Source organism: Magnolia sinica, chromosome 7, assembly GCF_029962835.1.
Source record: "Magnolia sinica isolate HGM2019 chromosome 7, MsV1, whole genome shotgun sequence".
NCBI classification, from domain to species: Eukaryota; Viridiplantae; Streptophyta; class Magnoliopsida; order Magnoliales; family Magnoliaceae; genus Magnolia; species Magnolia sinica.
Window position 1 is genome coordinate 10,926,924 of NC_080579.1, and position 8,361 is coordinate 10,935,284.

Consider the following 8,361-nt stretch of genomic DNA (forward strand, 5'->3'; position numbering starts at 1 on the left):
CCTGATGAGGAGAAAAGTTACCCTAACTTTAGAAAAATTGATTGTAATCACCTCGAAGTTTGGGCAAATTACCTCGATCGCTACAACACTCCATATATTCCTCAAAGGACCTTCTGACAGCTTTTGAAATTTCTTTTGGATGAAAATGCTCCTGACCTTGGTTTAGGACTTGTACGGTCCTGGCGTGAAGCATAAGTCACCCGCTGCCTTAACCCCCGAGAAACGGACGGATCGGCTACTCCCCGGGACACCGTCCAATGGCTGGTGCTTGGCCCTCCGTGGGATCCACCACCAAGCACGTGTTTCATCCATGCTGTCCATATATTTCTACAGATCATTTCATGGCACGAGACCAAAAACGAGCATGATCCAATCACGGCGGGCCTAGGGGGATTTTAATGGTGGATGTCCAATAACTATAATTTTCCCGCAGTGTGGTCCACCGGAGAGTTCTATCACTCTCTTTTTCCGGTTCAAGCCATAAAATGATATTTTAAACCGGACGAACGGACTGGACGAAGCACATACATCATGCTGGGGCCCACAGACCACCGATCACCTGCACTGCGAGTTTCGGAAGGGGCTAAAATGTCGCACTTATGTACATTTGAAACACCCTCTCCTTCCTCTTCTCTTGTTTTTTTAGAGAAGCCAAGATCCAGGGACCAAATGGCCAGAGAGTGACATTGTTTCTCCTCATCGTTTCGCTCGTCCGAAAGCCTCTTCCACTATGAGGTTAGTATTCCATTCTGTTTCAACTGCGGGTAGGCATCTGCCAAGGTGAAGGAAGGACAAAGTCGAGAAGCCCAGGTACTTTGGTGGTCACACGAAAGGGAACTAAATCGCATTCATGCATTTATCTGCTCTTGTATTTAAAATAATGGAGCAGATAATCGAAGAAACCATAGAGTCCCTATCGCGTTCTTCCTCTATTCGTGATCCCTTCTCCTTCCTCAGGGACGTTCACGATTTGCCTAAAGCTCAACGGCCTCCACTGGAAGTTCTGAAGACAACTCCCGAACTCCGCCAACTCGACAATTTCAACGGGCACCCAGCCATTGGAAAAGGGTTAGGTACTTCCATTTCCTTCTGCCCCGTCTTTTGCAGCTCTTGTGTTTCTTCGGAATCATCGCCGTTGAGCTGAAATACTTCCCATAAAACATGACAACCGCGACCGCTGTAACATGACACCCAAGACCATAATCTCAACACAATAAGAAGAATAGTCTCTTCAACCATCGCTGGTTGCTGGTTGAAGGAAGATCTTCTTCCTACTGTAAATGTCATTATGGTCGTAGTCATGTTAAATCAGTTGTGGCTGTCTTGCTGGAAAGGAGGCCAAGATGCATTTATGGTTTTTATCATGTTAAATGGGTCGTGGCTTGCATGCTGCATGTGGCACTTATTCTGGATGGTCGCTCTGAATCCGAAGGAAAGGGTCGTAGTTTTTGAGCACCGAAGATGAGAGTGAGGAGGATGATAATATCCCCATTTGTAAACTAAGGTGGAAAAAACTTGCAGAGTCTTGGCTTGCATACCAAGCTTCTCTTTTGAAAGTCACTGTATTATATGGATCGTGGTTGTCATGTTGTATGGACTGTAGTTGTCATGGATGGTTTCTTTAACTTTACAATAGATCGTGATGTTGAGGTTATATGGGTCAAGCATAGCTTGCCCCAGTTTAGCTGACCGCGTATTGTCCTCCTCGACCTTGAAGATGAGCCTTTGTGGTTGTTAGTTCGAACTTAGATGAGTCTAAACGAGACGAATTGGGCTTCTCCAGGAGCATCATGTCCCTTAGTGGGCCTCCTACCAGGCCCTTTAGATAGTCTTGTTCCTCGGCAGAAGTCTTCAGGAGCTCTTCCAGCTTGGCCTTCTCCTTTCAATCTTTGTCATCGCCTTTAGCCTCTCCCGAATTAACAGTAACATCGGCTGCGCCTGAGAAAGAAAAGAGCTAGACAGTATAAATCGACAATCAGAGCTAACAAATCGAGTAAGCTTGAGAGCCTACCATATAACAGACCGAGGGGTAGTCATTGATGAACGACTCGGGAAGGCGATTGATTTGTTGCCCAGTTGACTAGGAGAGACCTATGATAGCTGGGTGACAGTGATACTCCGATCCCAAGGGGGGTCGTGGTTTGTAATGTAATATGGGATGTATTTGTCATGTCATATGAATAACAACAATATTCTCGAACGGGCCCCAGCGAGGTTTGGTCGTAGATTGCATGATAGGTTCATCGTGAAGATGACATGGGTCGTGGTTCACATGAACAATGGGTCATGTTTGTCACGGCATATGAGTCGTGGTTGTAATTTAACTTTGACGATCCACTATTCATAATAACCACGACACTATGCAATGCATAATCACAACCCACTCATGGGTCGTTATATCCTTTGATATGGGTCGTGGTTGTAATGTTGTATAGGTCATAGCTGTGATGAAATTTGGATCCTTCATGTAATTACTAAAGGGTCATGGTTGGCCTGTTATACGGACTGTGATTTTCGTGTGTCATGGTTCGTAGTTGTCATTTTGAAATGGGTTCGTGTTAATCGTTTTGCATGGTCGTTGTTGCCTTGTTTCATGTGTCGTTGTTGACAACCACGACACTGTTTTTTTGCACTACTCATTTACATGACAACCACGATTATTATATCATGAAAACCATGACCTATTGTATGTACACGATTGCCATGTATTCGTGGCTTAGATACATAAAGGCTCATTATTACCATCCACCTTGGGTCGTGGTTGTCATGAAACATGGGTCGTGACTGACATTGTATAGGTATTTGTTGTCATGATACATGGAACCGGCAATGGATTAATACGTAGGTCGTTGTTGTTTTAAAATAAACGTGAAGCATTAGTCGTAGTTGATCTCGGTCGTGTTTGTCATGTTAAAACAGCCGTGCTTCATAGTTGTAATGGTTCGTGGTTGTAGCAAACACAAGGATATGAGAAACACGAGCCAAGTAATATGGTATAATAATAGGTATATGGATCGTGGTTCTAGTGTTATATGGGTCGTGGTGCTCATGTTGTAAGGGTCGTGGTTTTAGTGTCCTATGGATCGTTGTTCTAATGTTGTTAATCATGACCCAACGTGGATAAAAACCACGACCCATTGTGCATGTTAATCATGATCACACGACAGTGTTGTGGTTGTCATATACACTAGGTCGTGTTATATGGGTCCTATCCACGACCCTTCCCGTTGGAATCAGAGCGACCCTTCGGAACCAACGCCGCACTTTTTTTTTAGGAAATCACATTATGCCACTTCCCCATAATCCCTTTGGAATTAGCAGGATCCTTCGGAATATTTGACTAGCCTATAAAAGTGGTACTTGGGTTTGAAATTATTTTCACAAGCCAATCCGAAGCAGAATCCTATTGGAACACCTTAAGCATTGATGGATTTCTTTGCTCTTTCAGTCAATGTAATGAGCGTATAGTCGAAGGAGCCATCGAGTTCTTCTCACATTCTTCCTCTATGGGTGATCTCATCCGTTTCTTCAGGGATGTTGATGATCTTCCTGAATATCAACGGCCTCCACAGGAAATTCTGAAGACACCTTCTCAACTGAGTTTTTCAGCTCGCTGGGTGCCCGTTGAAGAGAATTGTTCTTTGTATTGTATTGTAATTATGGTCGTGTTTGTCAGCAGCTTTAGCTTCTCTTCCGACAGTGACAGAAGTCAGAGTCCAAGCTTTAGCTTCTCTTCTGGCAGTGACTGTGTTATATGGGTAATGGTTTTCAAATTTTCAATTCAAAATCCCTTGGAAAGGGAATTTTTGGAAAGTGGATTGATTGGTGTACCACATACTAGCGATCCTAGCTGGTGGGACGAGGATTGCCGGCTGGAGGGATATTTTCCTACTGTAAATGTTATCATGGTCATAGTTATCATGTTAAATTAGACACTACCAAAACATCGAGCAATGGCTATGGAGGTTGAAAGCTTTTAGCTACGGATTTAATCCATAGCAATATAGCTACGGATTTAATCCGTAGCTATAGCCTAAGTGCTCTGTAGCTAAAGCGTAACTCTCTACCTAAATATAGATAGTGCTTAGGGGGATCCATGAGGTCCAATGGAATATATGTGTTTGATCTAAGCCGTCCAAAAATTCGGATATATAAGTTTAGTGCATGAGCTCAAAAATTATGTAGATTAAATGTCTAAGTGGACCACACCATAAGAAATAATATAAATTAAATTTTGATTGTTAATATGTTGTGTGGTCACCTTACAGATTTGATCTAACTCATTTTTTTGTCACACTTAAAATAATAATTTAAAATTATTGGATGGAGTGGATATATGAAATACATCACAGTGGGCCCCACGGTCCTAAAACCATAATTTCTCTCAGGGAGCCGTCCGTCACTCGCCCCTCCAAAACCCCAAATCCCTCCAAAACCGAAACCCCCACCCACCATTTTCTCCCGCCCACTGACGAACCCATCTCTCCATCTCTCTCTCCATCTCTCCCTCTCTCTCTCTCTCTCTCTCTCTCTCTCTCTTGCACTCAGTCTCTTTCCCTTGCCCTCTCTTCATCTCCCGATCTCCCTCACCCTCTCTCCCTGTCTCAAGGCCGCATTCCCCACTCTGTTTTCAAAAACCCATTTCGCTGTAAGAAGGAGAAGAAGAAGAAGCACGTACGGTTAGTTTCTTTCTTTCTCCCTCTTTATCTCTTTCTCAAATCTTTCAATTCTTCAATCCGCATTCTCCTCTCTCTATTTCTGAAATCTAAGGGCCATTTGGCCGGTCGGATTGGAAGGGATTGGATGTTATTGGAAGGGATTGGAAGTTAAATCTTGGGATTGGTCGGGCGTGCCAAACAGAGTCGGTGATCTGATCCCAATCCCTGAGACGTGTTTGGCTCGAGGGATTAGAAGGGATGGGAAGGTTTAATCCCAGTATTGGCCAGGTGTGCCAAACAGACTGGACATATCAATCTAGGGATATAGCAATCCCATGTATCTGAAGACAATCCACTGACAACACCATTAATACCTAGAAATCCAGGCCATCCACCATAATACCATTCAATCCCTTTCAATCCACCCAGCCAAACGGGCCCTAAAAATGCTTTATGGGCTCCACCATAATATGTGTATGCAGGCCATTCATTTTTTTAACTTCATTTTAAGGCCAAATCTCAGGTGGACCACACCATAGGAAACTGTGGTGATTGAATGCCCACCATTAGGGCCTGTTTGGCCAGGAAGATTAGATGGATTTGGATGGTATTAGAGTAGATTGTACAGATTTCAAGGTAATGATAGTTGCGTCAATGGATTGATGTAAGATCTATGGGATTGCTATATCCCGGGATTGCTATTTCTGGTCTATTTGGGATGCCTGGCCAATCCCGGGATTAAACCTTTCAATCCCTTTTAATCCCTTGAACCAAACACGTCCCAAGCAATTTTAAAGGGATTAGGGTGAATTGGATGAGATTTAAAGGTAATGATGGTGATGTCAGTGGATTGTCTTAAGATCCTGAAAGGAATTCTAGATTTTTTTTTTTTTTTTTTTGGGTTTGTCAGATTGTGACATCAATTTGAATTTCTATGTTTTGTTTTTACAATGTCTTTTACGTTACTGGCACAGGCATTCATATATATATTGAGAAATATGATTGAAGTGCTAGACTAGCATGTGCATTTACACCATTTTTTTAAATGTTGGTGACTCATCCACCACACGTGTCATAAAACATGTTAATCTACTGCATTGCATTCATCAGGAATCAAGCTTGGGGGTAAACATTTTTGGCTTTTATTAGAAAAATCAGGCTGTTTCAACTCCTAGTCTGGCCACTTATAAAACTATACCTAAAAATTCTAAATATACATCGTATGGTCCACTTCAGTCTCAGAATAATATAATTTTTGGGTAGTTTTTTTCATCATGATGAGCCAATACTATATGAATGGATTAGATGCACAGGAAACAGTGGTAATTCACCATTAAAACTTAATGTGGGTTGAAGAAATTTTGGATAAAGCTGATATTTATGTGGTTTCTTCATCCTAGGTCTTTGTAAGCATTCCATTGCCCTTGTGTGGTGAAGTCTTTAACTAGTACGATCCATCATTTAGCTTGATATATTAGAATTGCATGCGAGACTTTCATCTATGCAAGTGGTTTAAGATTTTACTTATAAATTACATTATTAATTTATTGTAAAAATACAATGATTGCAAACTCCTTAATACATTGTATTTGGTAGATAATATCTATATGGGTCCAATCATCTGATAACACTTCCTTCATTTCCAACTTTTGAGGAGGATGGTGCATTAGGTTAATTTTCAACTTTAATTTTTGGTAAAGTGCAGGTTGAAAATGGACCCATTGGTTAATCGAGATTTGACTGTAATGAATAGGGAGTGGATGACACTAAGTTTCCCAGACCTACGTTTTCTTTCTGGAATTAGAAGTTTTTCAAAGTTTGCACAAGAAAACCTTCCTGGTAGAGAATTCGTTCCTTGTCCATGCACCACTTGCAGATGTGCATGTTTTCCAGTTTCTTACGATGATATGGAAATACATCTAATGAAAAATGGATTCGACCCAAGGTATAGGGTTTGGAACATGCATGGGGAGCATGTATCACCTAAGTGTACTGTACGTGAATCAAGTTCCCAACAATACCATAGTGTCTCGAACTTAAATGAGGTTCATAACGCGATCGTTCAAGAACTTAGTGGTAATAACCTAAATGAAGTTGTACAGGATGAGCCCAACGTGACCCCTATAGTTGAAGGCGTCTTTGGAAAAAATGAAACTAATGAGTTTGAAGCAAATCTACGAGACATAATGGCTGAGCTATACCCTGGGGCCCAAGATTTCACCTTGCTGACTTTCATTGTACAGCTTTTCAAATTAAAGGTGAATCATGGATGGAGTGAAAAAAGATTTACAGAGCTCCTTCAACTACTAAAGAAGGTGTTACCTTCCGGTAACAAGGCCCTAACTAATACCTACCAAGCGAAGAAGATCATTACAAAGTTGGGTCTTGATTATGTGAAAATCCGTGCTTGTCCAAATGACTGCATCTTATACTAGAGAGAGAACGAGATGAAAACTATTTGTCCAAATTGTAAAACTTCTAGGTACAAGACTGAAATGGATTCTGAGAAAAAACAATCTACAATACTTAGGAAGGTGTTAAGGTATTTTCCATTAACACCAAGGCTACAAAGAATGTTCAGTGTGCCATGGTTGGTGAAAGAAATATCTTGGCACTCAACCAGGAAATTTCAACATGAAAAGATGGAGCATCCGGCTGATTCTATTGCATGGAAGAATCTTGATGACAAGTATACAGATTTTTCAGCTGAGCCTCGTAATGTTCGATTGGGTTTGGCTACAGATGGGTTTAACCCATTCGGCACTTACAGTATGTCGCATAGTTCATGGCTCGTTATGTGTGTGACGTACAACCTTCCACCAAAGCTTTGCATGAAACTTCAGTTTATTATGTTGACTTTGCTCATTGAGGGACCACGACAACTGTGAAAGAATATTGATGTTTATTTACAGTCATTGATTGATGAACTGCAAAAGTTATGGCGAAAAGGGGTCACGACGTTCGATGTATACCATGAAAACAAATTCAACATGCGTGTCGTTCTGCTTTGGACAATCCATGACTTTCTAGTATATGGTAACGTTTCTGGTTGTAGGACAAAGGGTAAATATGGTTGTCTTGTATGTGGTCCTAACACAGATTCTTTGCGACTCCAATATGGAAAGAAACATGTTTATATGGGCCACAAACGATGGTTGCCAATGTCAGAACAGGCTAGGAAGGACACTAGTGCTGGCACGTTCAACAAGAAGGTGGATATATGACGTCAACCGATCCGTCTGGATGGGATTGAGGTCAAAAGACAAATCGCGAACTTGAATATGCAGTGGGGGAAGACTGGGAAGAGTAATATAAGGGGTATTGATGGAGGCCGACAAGAGCTAGCGGATGATGTTGAATCACCGTGGTTCTTCAAACGGTCTATATTATTTGATCTGGAGTATTGGAAAGATATTCCCATGCGTCACAACCTTGATGTCATGCATATTGAGAAAAATATATGTGAAATCCTTGTTGCCTTGATGTTGAACACGCCTGGCAAAACCAAGGATGATGTTAATGCACGTAGGGACCTGAAACAATCGGGAATTAAGAAGCGTCTATGACTGAAAAAGAACAATGACAAGGTGATTCAAAAACAAAGTCCTTTCTTTCTAAGAAAAGAAGAGAAAAAACTTTTCATCCAGACTTTGCATGAGCTGCGTGTTCCGATCAGTTTTAGTGCGAATTGGAGGACCATTGT